We start from the raw sequence: 21,109 nt of genomic DNA, 5'->3' as shown, positions 1-21,109 counted from the left end.
AAAAAAAAAAAAAAAGGAAAAAAAAAAAGGAAAAAAAAAAAGAAGAGTCAAAGTGTCCTATTATCTCTGTGTCTCTTAAGCAAAAGGATTGTTCTTTCTACTTGTTACACTGTACATACTTGTTCAAGTTTCTAAGTGTCCAGTTCCACCTGGGTTTCGCCTTGCTTCCATCTGGGTGGATGTTTTTATAGGCTTCATCCCGTCAAGCAATCCCCACGTCCCCCGCACCTGGGCTCTCAGCAACCGCAGGAAACAGTGGCTGTGGCTGGCCCGTGGCACTAGTGCCATGGAGGACCAGAGAGCCCTTAAGAGCACAGCTAGGGAAATGCTGGGGCGCTGTTGTTGCCTTGCGCTAAGCTGAGGGCTGAGTGACTAAACTGAGCGGATCTATAGACAACATGGTGAGCCATCCGTCTTTCCATCCATCAATGTAATCAAGCAGGCTTTCTACCCATCTATCTCTTCTCTTCACCCATCCATCTAATTACCTACCCATCTGGCTTTCTATCTAACCATCTATTTGCCATATTTATCAACGTAATTATCTGTGTTTCTATCCAAATCTCTCCTGCTCTGGTCTCCATCCATCCATCAGTGTAATCATCTCAATCTCTCCAGCCAAGTTTCCTTCCCTCTCCATCCAGCCGTTTATTTTTTCCCCTCTGTTTTCGCCCGGGCATCCACCTGTTATGGCGGAGGATAGTTAGAAACTCCACAACCTTATGCTTACGCCACACGGCTCCAGGCTAGCTCACGGCCCAGCCAAAAAGATGAGCAATATCTGGCCCCTTGTCTGATGATGCCACGTCAGAGTCAAAGCACAAGACGGGTTAACGTGTACGTTTCAGTAGCAATCCATTGCTTAGTGCCACCAAGAACAAAAAGAATGATAATAAAAGAAATCGAGCTGCTTCTGCCGGCCTGCCTCCCCAAAATGTTTCCCTTCCAGCAGCAAACACCCTGGCAAACCCACCCCCTGACAACCCTTTGCCTTTCAGAGCCAGTGACTTCATATCCGCTAACAGGTGCCTGCGGCTCCTCAGGGCGGCATGCTGGATGTCTTTCAGACCAGCCCCCAAGCGTCTGCGGCTCCGAGCGGTGCATCCACTGCCCGTTCGGGGTCCGGCAGAAGCCATCGCTCACCTCCGTCGCCAGCCCTGCTCCTTTTTTGTTCCCTTAGAAATCCATCCAGTCTGAAGCTGATGGAGGCCAATTATTTTGCTAGTGTGTTGACATCACTCTCGTGTTTGTTTGGGAAGCTCTTATGAGCAGAGGGTACTTGAGTAGCTGACTTAATTTCCAAGCACTTGATTAACTCAACATTGAAAACAGACGGGAAAGAGGAAGGGAAGGGGAGGGGCGGGTGGAAAAATCAACACAAAAAACCCTATATTCACGTGGTTTCCTGTGTCTCAGCTGTTTCTGTTCAAGTCAGAGAGGGAATTTCTGGTGCCGGGCTCTGAAATGTAGCAGCAGCACTATCGAAACTTTGACTTTTCAGACTGTGGATGTTTGTTTCAAAGGTTCCTCCTGGTTTTTCTCCAAGTTTCCTGGCTCAGTTTAGGCCTTATTTGAAAGGGACGGAGCACTTTCTTCAAAGCCCGGCGACAGTAAGAAGAGGACTCTGTAGTGCCGTGGTGTCTTTGAATGTACTTTTCCCAGTCAAACCTAACCGCTAGCTTTCTGAAGCAGGAAGGAGCTCAAGGACTCCAGCCTTCGCAGATTGATTCAGTCCACCCAACAGCCCTTCCCATCACCGCCCTGGAGCAGATGGGGCCGTGCTGCAGAAACCGGATCCGTGGAATAAATGGAGCGGCTTCTACAAAACCTGCCAAGTAGAAAGCTTTTCGCTCGCCCTGATACTGCAAGACACAGAGACTACTTTTGAGGTAGAAATGGAGGTGAAAGGAGACCGTGATGTATGTGGGGTCCCCCCCACCTCTCCTCTTTTTTTTTTTCCCTTCATTTTGCAACCGTGGCTCTATGACTGTCCCGCTGACACTTGCAGCGGGGGCTGAGCGCAGTCAGGGAAGCAGTAAGGAAGTATAGGACCTACCGTACTGAGCTGCTTAGGCCACGTTTCGGGAATGCAAGATGAGCTTGTGGAGAATGAGTGACTGGCACTGGCTCCCAGCTGTGATAGACGGATGGTCAAGAATGTGCCATTTTGGGTCTTCAGCTCTGTCAATAAATGTAAACTTTCATGAATGATTACAAACAAGCATTCTGATGTAACTTATACAAGACTAAACATTTGGGTGGTATATTCATAAAAAAGGAAAGGGAGGGTCTTCTTTTGTGTTAACACACATAACACAATGCCAGCCCAGTTCTTGAATGTACATGTTTTCTTTCCCCATGTATTTTTCCTTCTAAGGAGGGAAGGCTGGAGTACGAGCATGTTGCACTTTCCTCTAAATGTTTTCGTGCTCTGAAAAAAAAAATCTAACAGTGCCCTCCCCAGCTTTCGTCTGGATAACAGGAACTACATTTCAGCATCCACATGAAGAAAAGGAAACAACCCGCTATATCACTCTACCAAGAGCACTACACAGCATGGTAGAGAGAAACATAAGGCAAAAAAAAAGGACAGGAAATGTTGCACGCTGAGCTAATCTCTACAGGAATCTTTGCTGCAACATTTTGGCCCACAAAGACCTTCATTTTGGTACGTCACTAAAGACACGCAAAGGTGTATTTTTAAAAGTCCAATATACATATACTGAGTTCATTGGCTCACAAGAAGGAATTCGAAAGAACTGAAGCAATAGATTTTCATCACTTTACCCCCAGGGTCAATTTAAATATATGTTTTAGTTCAGCCACAATTTGTAGCACGAGGGGGCAGGAACCAGTGGATGTCACCTGAAGCCTATGTATGTACTACAGGAGGCCAGATGTGATAAATGCAGGCAAGTCGGGGGGGAGGAGGGGTCCTCAAAATCTATGACTTGATACTCACAAATGTATTATGTGGATGAAACTCATAAAATCAGAAACAGCAGCAGCAAGTAGCTCTGCCTGTCAAAGGAGGTCATCAAACAGCATTTTTTGCAGCTAATTCTGCTCCAGCGCTGTTGAGAATGGGAGAAGAGAGCAGCTGGAGACCACAGAGACGAGGTCCTCAGGAGGGTCATTAGCTCACCCTATGTAACCCACTTTTCTTCCCCTCCCAACCATCGCTAGGGATGCAATAAGTCTACAAGCCTTAGCTGGGGACAATTTCTGGGGCTCAGAAGAGGAAACACAAATTACTCTTACAGGCAAAGCTCTATCAGGTAGCATCCAAAAAGCCTTTGCCTGCAACAAAACCCAAAGCAAGTCCCAATAAGCTTCCATGTGTTTCATGGACCCACTAACACTTCCAACAGAACGGAAACTCTAGGCGATCAAGCTGGTACCAGACTTTTCTTGCACACTAGGCAACGTTATGTACCCTGTTTATACGTGTTCTTCAGGTGGATTTGATTTTGAGTGGGATCTCAGGAGAAATGCTGCTCTGTGTGTGTGTGTGTGTGTGTGTGTGTGTGTGCAGGCTTAAGATGGCATAGCATATTACTCTTTTGGGCAAAGGTATATAAGAGGCTTTTCACTTGATCATCTCAAGTGCCCTGAGTTTTTAAGCTAAACTTTGGAAGGATGCAACAGGGAACCTCTTGTTTCTTGAATCTGCAGCCCATCTCCCCAGAAGACCTTGATGTGAAGACGATGCTCTAGGCTTGCCTTGAGCAAGCCATTGTGTAAGGCCCTCTTGCAAGATCCATGACATTGCTTTTAAAGAAATCCATGACAAACCAACTCACTGGAAAAAGAGATAACTCAGAAGAGTGATGCACGTGGCAGCAGGACAACGGGAAAGGCTTGAAGATGGTGGGTGAATCTTTGGGCCACTTGGTCTGGACAGACATCTCAGTGTCCTTGCCCAGCAGATGGGAAGAAGCAACGGCTAGGAAGAAGACATTTCCTGACTGTAACCCCCCCCACCCCAGTTATCTCTACAAACTGGTGAAAATAAACAGCCACCACTGCAAAGCTGAACGACATTTCCATTTCTGGCCAAAAACCCGATTCACCCCCTTGCCTCCCTCACTGACAGCAAGAGGGTTTTAGTTTTTTTGCACAGCCCTAAGTTTTCAAAACTTTCCAAGTGCAATTTTTTTCCCCCAAAGGAAGGAACATTTAAGTAGCCACAGGAAGCCTTTGTAAAAGGCAGTGGTATATTACTGAAGAGTCCTTAAATATGGATACGATGGAACGGCCCCATTCCCAAGAAAACAAAATCCATCCTTCCCTTGCTGTAGGAAACCAGTGATAAAGACTGCAATTAAAAGGTGTGACAGGAAACAGCTGGAATTTTGAAACCAAGGCCAAAGGATCGATGATGAACGCACACTGTCCTTCTGCTGGTTGACACTTTACACTTTGGAATATACACATATATATGTGTGTGTGTGTGTATGTGTGTGTGCACATATATATATATATATATACACACACACACACACACACACACACACTCTTTAGATACTAAACATGCTGGGTCCAAGGCCAAGTGAATGGAGTGGATCAGGCATGTTTGGATGAAGGCAAGTGCGTGCCCAGGTCTTTCCAGTATTGTTGAAGGGATGCTTTAGGCTCATCCAGACCCATGGCTTGAGGACTGACTTCTTCCAGCTACCATGGGCAGTGAGCGTGAAGAACAGGAGACCCTCTAAGCGAGTCCTGTCTCGGCCACACTGTTAGTTCTTTCGACAGAGAAAACTGAAAGGCTTGTCTCTCCTTATTACAACAAGTGGGGAGATGGGGGTTTTTTTTGTTTTGTTTTGTTTTTTTACAAGTTTTAAGTTTCTTGTGACATGTCAAGTGCAGTTGTGAGGAACATGTTGGATGTACGAAACCGTTAACTGTCCAGTTCCAAGTCCTTCTCTATGCTAGGTTTAAAAAGTTCTTCTATGACTTATCAATGGTGCAGTTCTACTAGCTGTGTCAAGGCAATGGGTGTGCACATTTTTCTCACAATTATCCTTAAAAACCACAAAAAAAAAAAATTAATAATTTTGTGTGTTCTAACGCTTTAAAGAAAAATAAAAGATCGAGTGGATACAAAAAAAAAGCAAACCTTTTTTTGTTTTGTTTTGTTTTCCTTTCCTGTCAGCCTTCTAGGATTACTATGATTTGATTATTATTCCTGAAAGCAATGAAGTCAAGTCTTGATTTTTTTTCCGTCGATAATTGTATTAAAAGGGTGAATATACTACCTGAATTTTGTGCATGTTACATTGTAGTTGTAACCTTTTCTAATTCAGAAAGAATAAGAGATGGTTGTGATTGTGCAGTGTATCAATAAAGTTTGAAGAACTTTGTACCTTTCGGGGGCTTTTATTCAGGGCTTTGCCCCATTTTACCGCCCCCCCCCCCGCCATGGGTGTTAGCAAAACAACAGTTTCTAGCTGCTGGAGAGCTTCAGCTTCAGCTTCCCTCTTTGAAAAAGCACTTAGGCAGGCATGTGTTGATCAAGAAGTCAGTGGGACTCCAGCATGTCCTTAAGATTAAACAGGTGCTTTAAGTGCTTTGCTGATGGCGGATGGAATGAGGCACACTTTAAGTGTTTTGCTTTCCTTTAGCCATACAGCACTGTGTTGGTGCCCTCAGCTCCAATTCTACCAGAGCTGGCACTTCAGGTTTGTGACTAGCCCTCGAAACCTGCCTCTCCCTTCCACGTGAAGGGCTGGCTGCGCTCAGCCTCCCTGCTCCTTCTTCCAGGCCTGGGCACATCCCTGAGCAGTCAACCAGTGCAGCACCTGGAGAGACGCTGCATGCATGCGTGGAGCTTGCCTGGCTAGGCGAGCCCTGCTCTCAGAGTGAGCCATGATGCAAGAACTAAACCCAGGGTCTCCTAAGCGGAGGACAGCTAAGTGAACAGTTCTTCTTAAGATCCCATCCACCAGGAGGTCCCTTGTGTTCATCAGGCTCTCACTATAACCATCCTATCTGACCCATGCATACCTGTCTCACAAGGTTCGTATCCCACATTTTTCACGTGCCCCTATACTTCCTTCTTCCCTCATCTAACCACCTCCCCACCCACACACCCATCAGCATGCAGGTAGCAAGTCCACCCCATTAATTCTGGCTGCACTTTATCCATTGGCTTGCCTTTTCATCTATCATCCATCTATTTATTTCTACATCACCTACCACTCACCAGTCATTCATACACACCCATTATTCTCCACTCCCATTCATCTCCCCCCCCACGCATCCATTCTTCCAACCTACCTGCCTAATGTAACCATCTCCACACATATATCCCTCCATTTATTTATTTAACCATCCATCCCATCCATCTATCAATCCATGCAGCGGGCGTCTCCAAGCTAGCCTCTGGCAGACACATACCTATTTACACAGCCACTTCAGTGTAATGAAAATCTTTGTTCTTATCTCTCACTAACATTCAGCAGGGGAAGCTTTATCCAGTTATTCTTTAAGCACAGCAGTTAAGTGATCCGATGCATTTTCTTTATCTTGTTCAAAAATACATGCTATTAAAAAAAAATCCCAGAAAAACAACAGCAATGCCTTTGGAGATGTAATAGTATTAAAGATGTTTCTGTCTCTATCAAGATATATCGACGCAGGAGCAGGGGAAAATAAATAGAGAGCAAAAAACCGTGGTAGAGCGCAGGCTGGGGCTTAACCTTTCTTAGCACAGTGCACAGCTTCATCCCTTTACAATGCATTGCTGCCTGCACTTCAGGGTGTTTGCCACTGAATAACACCAAGCTCCTGTATGACCAGGAGGTCCCTTCCAGCAAAGAGATTGTTTTCGTAAAGGGCCAGGGCATAATTTCATAGTGCTATACATGTCTGTGTGAGAGCGGGCAGGCTTCCCGGTCTCTTTACCAAAGAGTTTGTGCAGGGTTGCACCGGCTTCCCCAACACAGATGCATGCAAGACATAATAAGCAAAGCACCCTCAGGCTCTGACTAGTCTGTAATAGTCTATCAAGCCCTCACTTCTCTGTTTCAATACCCAAGGACATTGCAGCGGGAAAGGCTGGTCTGCAGTGTTCAGCCCACCTTCTTCCCAGGCTGGTCTAAATGGAGCCCCAACTACTTTGCATTGGGTTCTGCGGAGAAACTAATGCCCAGGACACCACTTGAGGAACAAGAGAGGCAATATTTGCCTGGCCTTTACCATCACCAAGGAGCACTAGTACAGGCCAGACACAGGGGCATGTGGGTACCATCACTGCTGTCATCTAGGCCTGCTGTGAGTAGCCTCTAGCCCCATTGAGGAACAAGTGCCTGTGCCTCCTTTGCACCAGCACTCTTGGGGCTGTGAAGGCAGAGCTATTTAAGACCAGGACTTGTGTAATCATGGCCAGATGAGATGGGTTTTATGACCCTGAGCTCTCACTCCTCACCTATGCAGCAGGTGCGTGTCAGCAGCATGCAGCAAGCTGGATCAGGACCTTGATTTACAACCCCACAAAAGGCAAGGGCCCCGATAGACTGGCATAGCCATCGGCACTGGTTCTGCTGCTGATAAGCAGGCTGACCTGGTAGTGCTCTGCCCAGCTGTCTGGGACAAAGCTGGTTCATCACCATGCTAAACTATGGCAACATTTCTGCTAAGACAAATGGCATTTTACCAAGGTCATTCCCTGCTCTTCCACCCTGAAGGACAGCAGGCAACAGAAAACAATACGTACTTACCTCTACCTAGCTACAGTTACCTTAACCTCCGTGCACCAGACGAAAACCTAACGTGACCACTGACCAGTCCCAGGGTGGCTTTTGCACACATTTTCTTTCCAGCTGTGCCCAGAGTTTGTGGACGCTCCCAGCTAGGCCAACATAAAGGAGCCTGATTTCAAGAAGCGGCAGCTCAGCAATGATCAGGCCCCTTTAGGGGGGCTGCAAGTTGAGCCCTAACACATCACCAGTCCCTGTTACAACCATTGGGCTTCAGATCTAGCAGCTCCAAGGGGAAAACCTCCAGCACTTACAGACTCAACATACCACCGAGGCCTTGCTAGAGAAGCTACTACAAATGAAGACAGTCGTATTCCTTTTCTGGCAGTGCCAAGCAAATATAAGAGCACTCAACACTGTCGATTATATTAAACTGCAGAGCCCTGATGAGGTGAAGAGAAATTGCGCCTATCAAGGGGGAAATGAATGACCACTAGACCACCTTAAAGATAAATACGTGTGAAGAAAAACTGCTTAGCACACAGCAATCACCTTTAAAGACTCAATGTGTGCAAGAGCAACCACACTGCCATGGCTGAAATATTGCAGGTATTCTCTTTCCTAAACACTGGGAAAAGCAGCAGAGCCTCAGAAATTATTGCTGGGTAATTTATCTAGCAGGTCCATTAATGGTGCCCAATGACAAGGGTCACGCGTGTCAGTTATTAAAGTTAACAGTTTGCAAATGCTGCCATTTAAATGTCACCCTTTTATAGAGCACAGGACTGGAAGGGGCCTGCTGGGACAGTCAAGTCAATCCCCCATCGCTACAGGAAACAGCACCCTATAATCCTGCTCTTAAACGCAGCACCCTCCAGCTCCAGTTAATCAGCCTTCTGTGCTGTTTCACTCTCCTTGGGCAGTGGAGTTGGGTTGTTTCCTCCGCTCTGTGTGTTTGGTTTCCCCGTTTACAGCCATTTTCCACCAGCTAATCTGGTGCTGTTGAGATCCCCAACACCACGGGGAATGCTGAGCGTGGTCTCTGGTGAGGTACTCTAGGTGGCACAATGAGGCAAATTCAGCCATGCCACAAACAATTCCCACTTGGGTCAGAGCGGGTGGGCTGTCCTTTCTTGCACCAGTCATGGGTTAGGTCCAAAATGGTTCAAGCAGCTCACTCCATCCTGCCCACCACGCAGCAGTGGAGCCTGAGCAACCCCAGGCCCTGTGTTGCAGCCCACCACATGCTAACCACGTTAGCAAAAAAAAGCTTTTTAAGTACCCCTGATGCATAGCACCTGGATAACGTCCGCTCAAGCAGCCCGGTGCTGAGTCAAGCCCCCACCCCTTCCAGGTCGCTACTGGAGAGCAGGTTTCCTGCAGAGCTATTTTCCCTGAAAAACCACCAAGGGCTTTTTTCCTCCCCAAACTCAATTACTGTTGCCTTGAGTGGCAGGGCAAGGGTGGGGGGGGCTGTGCCCCATCAAGGCTGGCTGCAGGCGCTGTTCTCCCACTGCGCAGCTAGTCGTGGCAGTCGACTCAGCGGGGAGAAGCAGGCACAGCTGTGACGGGCAGCCAGATGAGACACAACACTGCCGCTGCCTAACTCAGGGGTCAGCCCATTAATCACAGGATGACGTGGGACTAGCAGGGGGCTGAGTGGGCACCAATGTAATTCGTTACAATTTACCTGCTAGGCGGCTGTGAGCCGACTCCCTGCCCATAGCGGGTAGGAACAGCTGTGCTGCCTGCTTTCTGGGCACGTTTTGTTTTCCAGCAGCCACAGGGAAGCTGCTGTGATTCCCCCACTCTCCCAGCGCACCCCTGCAGTCCTTGGCAAGCAGTTTTCTGGCACCGAGAGGGTTTGGAGAATGAGGACAGGGTGGGGAGAGGGCTGTGCTCTTTCATCCAGCCTCTCACACAAAGCAGGACTTGGGCGTGTGGCACCTTGGGGCCCATTTTACCCCAGCTCTGCTACCTGTGAGACAGATCAATTGGTCCAGTAGCTTTGCTGCTCCTTGGGGCCGCACAGACCCTCCACCCCTACACAAACACACATACACAAAGCCTTGTGTGGACCAAGATGCTTGTGCTCCGCCCAGTGCAGAGACCAGGCTGATGCTAGCCAGCCTTCCCAGGCCAGGCCAGGCCACTGGAGTGTGGGAATACAGCCTGAAAGCCTGCATGCTGCACGGCCAGAGACCCACAGAGGAAGGGAGTACGTCAGCAGATCAGAGGAGAAGCTGCTGCTCAGACAGGCCACAAGCCACTAGCTCCAAGTCGAGAGCCACCTGCAGCAAGTGTCAGCTGGGAGCCAGCTCCTCCAGGCTGCCTGGCTCTCACGGGGGGTCCCTGCCCTCTGCCCATCCCTTGCAAGTAGCCAGAGGCGCACTGCTTCAGGTGGCCTGTCCATGCACCATGACAAGCCACTTGGCTCAGTATACACCAAAAAAAACCCGCCAAAAAAACAGAGAGGCTGAGGCACTAGGAACGGCAATGGCAGCCCGTCCCTCCCATTTGCACAGAGCCCCTGGGACTGCACGGGCCAAGCTGCAATGGAGGGAAAATTTACTTCTTTCCCCAAGTTCAAATGGAAACTAAAACCTCTTCCGTATGTGTATTGATTTTATGTCGGCCAAACACAGGTGGCACCTTAATTGTGATGCGTGTGATAGCTCAGTGCCTGAAAGCTTTTGTTTATCTCTACCTGGTTAAACAACTTTAAATAATAACAGGTCAATACATCTGTCTATTGACCAGGCCTACCCACCCCAGCTCAGAGGAAGAGGGAGAGAGGGTAAGCATACCGTAGGACCAGCCTAGTAAGGCAGCCGAAACCCAGTGCTGGCAACCTCCTGGCCCAGTGAAGCTGGGCTGGGACACGCAGAGGTTTCCGGAAATAACGCTTTGAGCCAGGGTGGGATGCCGGGCAGGACTCCCTCACTGCACAATGCTCTAGGTGATGCTTCTTCTCCTACAGCCACGAGGTCCCACCACCCCGCTGTCTGGCCTCTGCAAGACACATTGTCTCATTCACTCCTCTCTATGCTCCTGAGGCCAGGGGCAGGGAGAGTTGCCCCAGAGAGCTCCCCTGCCTGCCCCCGGGCTCGGGGAACAGCAGTTACCCACAGCTCCCCTGCCCGCTGCAACCCCCCAGCAGGGATCCATGCACCAAACTCTCTATTGCCAGAGCCCAGGCCCTTCTGCTGATTTCAAGTGCTGCTGCCATGAGGGAAAAGCCAGGCCAGGTCCCAAGCCACCCCAGCACTGGGGCTGGGCTACCCCCATAGACGAGTTGCCCACCCATGTTGATCTCCCTTGGGTTGCCGTCCATCATCTAGGGAGCGAGTGGGATATGGCACCTGTCACTCACCTGGCTCAATTTTTAGCTAAGGAAGGAATGCAAATGTCTCTCTCATTCCTCACCAGATTTCAGTCAAGGGCTTTTTTTCTCCTTTCCCCTTTTCCGTCACCACCGATCAATGGCTGTTTCATTAATGTGCAATCACAGTCTAATTAACTCGGCATTCAATCTCTACCACTTAGTGGTCCCGTCGCCAGCTTCAAAGCCGCCGCCTGTTTTGCAAGCGACAGATTTCCTATTACTGCCTATTTCAGCATGAGCAAAGTGACTGGGAGTTGGAGGGAGGGCCGGCAGGCAGCTTGGGGAGGCCACAGAGGCACCCAGGAGCAATGATCTACCCGCTCCTGGTTTCCCTGTTTAACAAATAATTGTGCTTGTGAGCAAACGTGCAGCCTTCCCACTAACACAAGGCTCAAGGCTGCAAGATAGCAAGGTGCACCGTGGAAGCTTTGCCTCACCATCATCCAGAGCATCAGGTGTGGACCCTGCCCAGAGACAAGACAGGGCAAGGGGACGTCTCTTCCAAGGCCTGTTGCTTGGATACTCTCCCCACTTCCCCCATAGGCTTTGTCAGAAAATGACCCTGGAGAACAGGGAGAACTGCAGGACACAGGGCTGGACTGGCATGCTAGGTGCCCACCCCCTGCAGCTCAGGGCTGCTCCATATGCCGAACACCACCCCTTCCCACCCCAATTTACTACAATGAAATAGTTGCTCCTGATCTTTAATACCAACAAAGATGGTTTCTTCTCAGCTGAAGCTGGCCTTTAACATGCAAAAACTTGGAATTCAGGATGTGGTATGAACTCAACAACCAAGGGTTTACCTCTAACTGCACATCCATAGATGCGCAAGCATGCGTGTGCTCCAACCTCTCTCCTTCTTTCTCCTACTTCTATCCTCCTCCTACATCCCTAACACCCCCCTGCATGCCCAAGGGCCTGTCTCTCTTAGGTTAGAGCCACTCTAGGCCTCATCAGGCTGCCTCGGGCTGTCAAACCCCTTGCTTCAGCAAGGGATGCTGCAACCAGGTCCCAAGACCCAGCCCTTTGGTTTTCCAGTCTTGGCTTTCAGAAGATGCTGAGCTCCTGCATCAGACCAGTGCCCTGGACTAGCCAACTCTGCCTCATCTGCACTCAGTGCCTAAGCCACACATTTGCAGCGGAGACCACTCGCCCAACTCCCTCACTGCATGCTCCATTAGACCCCAGGAGGGAAAAGGGTGGGATGGTGCTTGTTAGCTACCCTTTGTATTTCCTTCCTGGAGGAAGTCTGTAACCTTGGAGGTGTGTAGAGCTTGCCTAGAGCTCTGTCATCCATCCTAGCTTATCTCTGCAGCCGGCACATGAACCCAATTGATCATATGCTTTTTCTTGTGGTCCCAAAAGGAGGGGAAGGGGACCATGGAGTCAGATATGGCTATGCTTTTCTGCTGCTTTCCCAATACCCAGGAAAGGCAGCTGGGAGTGAATGAGGCTGCCTTTTGCATGGGTACAGTCTGGGCACTGCTTAGTCCCCGCCTGCTTTGAAGAAAAGCAGAAAGAGGGTGGCAGCCAGTGAAGGGTCAGGAGATCATGCAAGACACACATCTGAAATCAGGAGATCTCAAGTCTATTATCAGCTCCATCACTGGGCTTTCATGGACCCTTTGGTGAGCCGTCACCCATCCAGTGCCTGCTTCCCCTCTGCTTTTTCCACTGAGGCTGTCAACTCTACTTCTGCTGTGTGTGTTCCCCATGTAACATGTGGCCACTACTAAAAGCTGGAAACTACTAACACGCCACAGTGCCAGCTCGCCGCATTCATGCCCAGCAGCTCCCTGTCTCATTTCTGCATCACTCAGAGGATTATACCTGTGCCCACGTTCCCTGAGAATCCAGGAAGTATCCCCAATGCAGGCTATTTTCTGCATTACGTACTGTCCCGTACACAAGCATCCCCCATCTCACTGCATGGGATTTACTTTTTTTAGCAGCAAATCCAAGCAACAGAGAATTAAGCCACTTGAAAAGGTCTGTCTCAATCATAGCCTTGCCCTGGAAACCAACTGCTCTACACAGTGGCTCCACATCTCTTGTGTTAATCAGGTCTGGAGCCAATGAGCCCTCCTTGCAGGTAGGAGGGGAAGGAAGGGGCTGGACAGGGATGGGGAACAGCTGCTAGTCACAGGGACTGCAGTCCCCTGGAGCATATGGAGGAGGTTAATGCTGGCCACATCTCCCTGCTTCACCACCTGATGCTCGTTGGTACTGAGCCAGGGGCAGCTGAGCCTTGGTGCTGCCTGAAGGCCAAGTGACATCACTTGCAACATCTGGCTTGGGACCCAGCTGATATAATCCACATCTGCTGATCCCAGCCCCAGGCTATGGTCAACCTGGCTCCCACACAGCAGAGAGGGGTGAAGGGAGCCGGAGGGTGCCCCAGGATGAAGAGCACTGCGTCCCATAAGAATGGGAGCCCCGGAGTCATCCTCTCACCCTCGTGCACCAGCCTACCTAGTGTCCAATGAACAACATGAGGGCCCTCTCTCCCAGGGCAGGACGAGCTGTCAAGCTGTGGAGGAAGGGGAGGACATGGTTCTCTTGCTTTAACCAGCGGCCCAAGGTTGCACCTCCTTTGGCAGACGCTCACGGGCTCTGTTTGCTAGGACACCAGGCTCAGGGGACCTGGGTCTGGACAAGCTGCTTCCCCACCCCAGTGTGGAAAATCCTAATTCCCTGCTCTTGTAAGGTGCCGAGAGAGCCCAGCAGGGTTCTTGAGTTGCTCTAAACAGCGGAAGGGCTGCCGCAAAATCGAAACACTTTGCTAGCTCTCTGCAGGGTCCTCCATCACACCACTTTGCTGGAGGAGAAGTCTCAGGGCTGATGGGAGGCCTGCACCCGTCTCAGAAAGAGCAAATCTGTGTTTCTTTTCTCTCCTTAATCGGTGACCACTTTGTTTAAAAAGCATGAAATTACCACTCTGCCTCTCCAAAGTACTGGTTACTGAGGAGAAGATGATTATTATATCAGGAGCAATGGGACTGAACAAGGCCAGAAACTCACATCAGAAATTATGAGAAGACACCTGGCAAATTTCTGTGCATTTGTCAAGGTTAGGCTCCTCTTAAAGGGGCACTGCCATCCTTTGATGCTGGAAAACAATCACCGCTCTAGGAATCAGCTCGAACTCCCCACCAAGACCTTCCTCTCCGTACGTGAAAATGCTGCGGCTGGTTTACAGCAACATCACCCTGCGATCAAATCTAAGAAGCACTAGTCCAGGCGAGGCTCAGGGCGGACCAGAGGGCCTGCAACACCTCACTTAGTCCCTGCTATTAGTATATTCGTACCTTATGGTACCCGGCGCGCAGGTAGTGTTAAGGAGTCTCCCAGGACGCACTGTTTCTGGGTAGCCCAGCACAAAAAGCCACAAGATATGGCAGCTCTAGGAGAGCGGGGGAAGACATGGGGCAAACCCACAAGTGTTCTCCAACCAATTTGAAGGGGGGGAATTGAAGGAAAAAGGACAGGAAAGGGGCTCTGGGACTGCGTCTAGGTCCCTGCAGCTGCAGGCAAGCACTCTGCCCTATAATCGCATGTGTAAACATATTAAGCATAAGCACCAGCTCAAAGCCAACAGGAGTGTTTGTCTACCTTGCCCCAGGTCTGGACCTGCACTTGGCTTGTGCTGGACACATAGACCGTGCGGGCTCAGCCACATGCAGCTCCCAGCGAAGGAACTAGGCACTCCCCCCCTCAGACCGTTCCCACTGCCCAGCTCACCCCCGATCTCTCCGTGCCAGTAGAAAGCAGCCCGATCCTCCCTTGTCTCTCCTTCACTGCCTCTCTCCCTGCTGAATAAATGCTTTAGTCCTTCCGTCGTGCAACTGCTTTCAGTAATTTGCACCAGGGCACAGGCATCGGCTGTATTGTATCATAACTCTGCACAGTGTTCAGGATGCCATTTGTATGGAAGACGCTATACAAACCAGAGGTTGTACCATATCGATTATGCTGTTAAAAATGTCCTCTCAGTAATATCCATGTCTTAGCTGTTAAAAAATGAAGTCTCCTAACCAAATCATTTAGGAAGGGGAGCATTCATTGCAGCCCATGGAAGAGGAGGCAGAACAGGCCAGTAATACCCAGGGCATTGGGGCTGAGAGGTGGCGGGGAAGGGGCAGTAATCTTGTGGCATTACCTCAGACATGCAGGGTTTTACTCCATGGACTCTCTTCCCAGATCTGCATGGACCTGTGGGGAAGAGTTTAGATCAGACTCCCCCCCAGCTTAGGTTTCCCCTCCCATGCTCTGCCTATTCAGAGTGCAAGTTCTCCAGACCGGGGACGGTCTCTTGCCAAGTCCACATGCAGCAGATCGAACGGGACTGGCAATTTTGGCTGGGTCCTCCAGCTACGACTGCAGTGCAAGTAATAAATCATCATCATAAGCACAGCTGAGTACACGTTATCCGTGATCACAGCTTTCAGGTGGAAGCTTGTTAAGTCTTTTCTGACACTCCACATCACAGCGTACAAATTCTACCTTGAACAGGGCTCAGATTGATGGAGCGACCTTAGCTGCCCTCTAGGCGTGGATTATGATATGGGAAAATGGGGTGGAGAATAAAGAGATTCAAATGACTGAAGAGCATTCTAGTGCGGCAAAGTTAATGCATCTAAATTCGCCAGGTCAATGCAAATTACAACTCATTAGTTGCATCGCTCCCTCCTATACAAGCGCCAGGCACCGCGAGACGAGCTGTGGGCTAGAGCCAGCACTGGGGTAAATCAGCAGAGCTGAGCCAAAGTCTGCAGGAACAGGCCAATTTACACCGTGAGAGGATCTGGCCCATATATTTTCTTTATTACAGTATCTTATTTTAGATTAATGGAGTTATGGCCCCAGAAGGGGACTCAAAGGAACTGAAAGCCGATGGGAGTTCTCATGTTAATTCAGTTTAATCGTGGCTCCTTCTCCTTGGCTCAGCAGTCGCCGTGCAGGCACCGAGTGAGCACCTTGGGGAAGACCAGGTCCTTTCATGAGATCAGCTCATCTGTCTGCCCCCTATGGCAGGGCCTGCAAGGAAGTGGGTTGCGAGGCTGCTGTGAGAACCCCCACTGGCCTGTGATTCCTGTCTGTGCCCGCAACCTTGCAGAGCGATTAAATCTTTAATTGCATTTACATACGTCCCTCAACACGTGCATCTCCAGCAAGCATGCCTGGACGTAGCTGGCTCTGGCAGGACTGCAACTCGAGCCCTTGGAGCCCCAGCTTGTGATTCTGGGGGGCACAAATGTGCCAGTCCCGTTTGAAAACCCTGGCCCAGACCCTTGGTCGATAGACAAGCAGCAGTATATAGACTTCCTTGGAGCCATTTAGCGATTCGCCAAGGATACAGGAGGGTTTCCTGCTATTTTGACAGGAGTCAGGAGATACACAAGTGAACGCAAGCAAGGCTGCCCTCTCCAGACCTTGGCCAAGGAGCTCAGAGTCAAGTTGAAGCTCAGGGTGACCCTGGCTTCTACTCAAGGAGGCTTAGTGGGTTCTGCTCATAGCCCTTGCCCTCTCAAATATTGCAGAATATGTGCCCTCCCGAAGATTGCAGAAGTCCTTTGGGGTGCCCTGAAAGACTTGGCAGGCAGTAATGATCTCCAGGGGGTGCTGAGACCTGCAAAGCCCTATGCTGCAGCAAGTGTTACCTATCGATCTCAAAGCACTTCCTAAAAGAGATCAACATGATCGCCCCCATTTTACAAAGCGGGGAGTTGGAAAGGGACAAGTCCAGGGTCTCCCAGCAGCGCAGTAGCAGAGTTTCTGGGTTCCAGCCCAGTGACTTGCAGCCTCCACCATGTCAGCACCCCTTCCCCTCACCAATGGGGGAATGACAGCCTGGTCACAACCCCCGGCTGGGACCTCATGATCCAGATGCAGAGATGAGGCAGCCGTGCTAGGAGAGGCCACCCACCCCTTGCAGAACAAATATATCAAATGCAGAGAAAGGCCACACACGGGGCCTGCTCCCTCCACCCATGCTGCCTGGCCTCACCTGACATAGCCATGCCTGACTCTGGGCAAGAAATGAAAGGCAATGCTTGCTCTCCAGAATTAAGCTACTCCATCCTGACCTTGAATGTGGGGAACAATGGCAAGTCTCTATCTCCCTGCTGCTGGGTGGGGAGGGGATGGACCAGACCCATTCCCAGTGCTGCTGGGACCACAAGACATTCAGCCACGGCAGCTGGGTCAGGGCACCAAGGCAGTGTCAGGCTCCGTCATCCTGTGGACATCCCCGACCTGCACTGGCCCGGGCAACATGCAGCATATGTCCTGGAGCCTCCCTGCCACCATGCATGCCCAAGGCATCACCTGCCGCTGCTCGTGCCTTGCCAGTCTGTTTAACAATCAGGGTTAAGAGTGCTGCTACTCGGTACAGAACTGCCCGGGCCTCCGCAGCCCTGTTTGAAATGAACCTGCCACCTCTTTGCAAAGCCACAGCAGCCACCTGGTGCTCTCCTTTAGACCCCGACAGCCCCTCGCCCCTAAGGAGTCCTCCTGCCACATCTCACCGTTGGTGTAGTCCCACGGAAGAGCTGGTGTAGACCCAGCTAAGAGGCACCCCGAGGAGGAAGAACAGGGCACGACACCATATGAAGGGGAGCCGTTTAGTCTATTCACTTCAATTAACAGGTCAGGCCACACAGTATGTGCTGGGTCAAAGCAGCAGCCTGACCACAGAGCGTTGCAATTAGGGGTGGGGGAAGCCGACGAGGCCTGTTCTTATCCCAGCTCAATCACTCTGTGCCACAGTTTCCCCATCTGCAAAACAGCGGATATGGCTTTCTTCAAAGGGGTCTCCCTGAGACTGGATTCACGAATATCTAGTGCAGTGATTCTCAACCGACAATGGGACCAACAAATACAGAGGACGAAGGGTACCCCAGGAAGTGTGAGAAGAGAGGCAAGGAGTGAGGAGATGAACAGATAAGGGCAGGCTCAGGCCCCACTGCTGGGCCCTTCTGCAAGGAGGTACGCACTATAATAAACACGTGTGTTTTTCAAATGAGGCATCACTCAGCTCACAGAAGTTATGGAGAGGGCCTCAACTCCGAAAACATTGAGAGCCGCTGGCCGTGTGCTGCAAGGCCCTTAAGTGGAAAGCAGCAGGGAGTGTCGGTGTATTGCTGCACATCAGGAAACCCGAGGCCGTGACGGCTGCACCTTCTAAGTGCTCCAAGACAGGAGCATGGCACGGGTGTAAAGCACTTAGACCGGGGCTCCCAACGTTTGTGTGCCCAAGGCCACATTCGAATTGAAAAGAAAAAGCAGCAGGCTTTTTGGACAGCATTTTTGGGTTGGAATAATAATTTTTCCTGATCGTGAAAATGTGCCCGGGCACCTGAATAAACCTTGGGCTCCACGGCACCCGTGGGCGCTGCATTGGGAAACACTGATTATTAGACCATCCACATGGCCACTAGCAGGGAGGACAGGCGTACTGACACAAGCTATAATCTCGCACATCTCACCAGCCATCGTAGTGACAACAGGACAGCAGAGACTTCAAGCCCATCGGCTCCCGGGGGACGAACCCACACTGAAGCCTGCTCAGCTGCCCCTTCCCTGCCACCGTTCCCGACACCAGGGAGACCAAAGCTGATGCATGAGTCCTCCCCTCCCCAGGGCTGCTGCCCCCATTTCACTCACTGTATAAACCCACCCTAATTCACCTGGTGCCATCACAACAAACCAGACCCCCTCGGACCCAGATGCGCAAGGAAGCATGCCACAGTCATTCTCGTGTCATCTATGAGCCCAGGAAAGAGCAGGTGACCAGCTGTGGTCGTCTTTCATCACAGCTGGGGGTGGTCGGGTAAAGGGCAAGGAGAACAGGGAGCCAGTTTACTCACAAAGGGTAAAGAAGCAAAGTTTGCATGCATGAAGCAGGTGGAGATTAGGAGGTCCCTTTAGGGAGGAGTCTGAAGGGACTGGAGAAGATAAGACGTGGTTGGTGCAGTAGGAACGAGGAGGTAGGGACTTCAGCCGAGCAAGGGCTGGGCAGCAAGGGGGACTCCGGGTGGGCTTCCCTGGCACAGAGCAGGGCTACGGTATGCAACCAGCTGGAAGAGCAGCAGCAGGACAGGCTGCACCAGCTCAGACCCAGCTAAGAGGCACCCCGAGGAGGAAGAACAGGGCACGACACCATGTGAACACAGCCCTACAGGGCCGCTATGTGTCCCATCTCATCTTGGGCTTCGTCTACACTTACCTACCTTTGCTGCCTGAGCGCACAGGACCCAAAACTTTTCCCTGAAATCAGATGAAAGCATATTTCTTCAGAAATTATCTCATTTCCTCAGAGAGGCCAAACCATGGCACGTCTCCCACCTCCCCAAGGCTCAGTGCTGGGACACAGCATCCTATTTCAAGGTTACAGTTCTCTAATTTCCACTTCCAGCCACTGGATCTTGTTATGTTGCTGTCAGCAAGACTGAAAGGCCCCACACTCACAGATCTCTGCCGTGTGCGAGTACCTGTTCAGAGACTGAGTCACTGCCCAGACTCCTTTCCATGAGCTGAGCTGAGCTCCTGAAGCACCTTCATGGCCCTCTGAGTATTTCCACATCCTCCTTGAAGCACGGGCACCAAATCTAGGCACAGTCCTCTAAGAGCTATCTTAGTAATGCATCCAGCTTGTGGCCATATCGGTGGAAAGGAAAAGGCAATCAGCAATTAAAGATTTTTTTTTTGCAAAACTCTTGTTGGTCTAATAAAAGATATCATCTCTACTGCAAGTCCTGATTATCTTAGCAATGCTGCATACCATGACAAGATGCCTTCTCTATTCCTCCCTGGCATTACTCAGCATTTGATGAAAAAAACTTGGGTTCAAGAAATCTTGTGCTCTCTCTCTATACAAGTGTATTTAGTTAGTCTATGAAGGTGCATAACCCTGCCTTATTACTCCTTTTGTTCATTAATCCATATAGGTATTAATTAAAAATCACAACGTTTGTCTGATGCTTGTCAGTGGGCTGACAGCTCCTTGCTATGTCAAGACTTACCGACCTGATGGAGAAAAGCAACATCTCCTCCCTGCCAGTGCCTCCAGTATGGACAGTCACCAGTCTCTGGGTTTTGGTAGGATGCCGCATTACCTGGTCTTAACACCCCTTTCTGACTTTGAAATCTATGGAGGTGTAAAGCAACTGTGGGAAACTGCATCAGTTCACTGTGGAAATCTTCATGCAGACTCTGTTACTGGACCTGTGCACCCGAGGGTTACTCTGCAAGCTACTCACAGCAACACAGGTTCTTTCTTCACCCGTGCGGTATCCAAGTGCTTTCCCACCTATTATCATGCTAGTGTTGTGGGTGACGCTGTAGCCATGACAGAGCAGGGTCCATGCAAGAGGCAAGGACATTTGTGTGATATCTTCTACTGGATCAGCTGTACCGGCAGGAGGCATAGAGACAAATGTTCAGTACCAAGTACCTGACCCCAGATCTCTGGGGGAAGAGAGGACTGGATTCCTGTTCTGCTTTTCCTGGCCTGAGAAAGGGGACCTGGTACCCAAAAACTTGTCTATGTCTTTCCCAACTATAAAAGTTGGTCCAATAATAATAATAAAAAAAAAGATATCACTCACAAAAGTCTTTGCTTTACCTGCTGAAGGCACTTTACAAAATTGCTCATGTAGCCCCATCACCACCAAGTGCAGCCACCACTTGGGTGGAACGCAGGCACAGATACAACTTAGGCTCAAGAGGGGAAAAACGAAAAAAAATGGGAAATCACTGTATGGAAAGACGAAACAAACACTAGCTGGCAAAGAGTGAGCCACGAAGTACAGTAATTAAAAGAGGCAATGACTCCTAGAAACTTCCCCTGGGCTGGACTGTCAGAGATAGTTGGCCCTTACGTAGGCTAAATAGCAGACAGATTGTCTTGGCTGGATTTTCCTGTTAGGGACTATAAGCAGGCCCCTCTCCTAGAAGCTGTGCCCATGATAATCTGACTGATAAAGACAATTCCCTACTGACATAATTATTCAGGGCCCAA

Source organism: Crocodylus porosus, unplaced genomic scaffold (assembly GCF_001723895.1).
Source record: "Crocodylus porosus isolate Cpor-Errol unplaced genomic scaffold, CroPor_comp1, whole genome shotgun sequence".
Classification (NCBI taxonomy): Eukaryota; Metazoa; Chordata; order Crocodylia; family Crocodylidae; genus Crocodylus; species Crocodylus porosus.
This window is presented reverse-complemented; position numbering follows the sequence as displayed.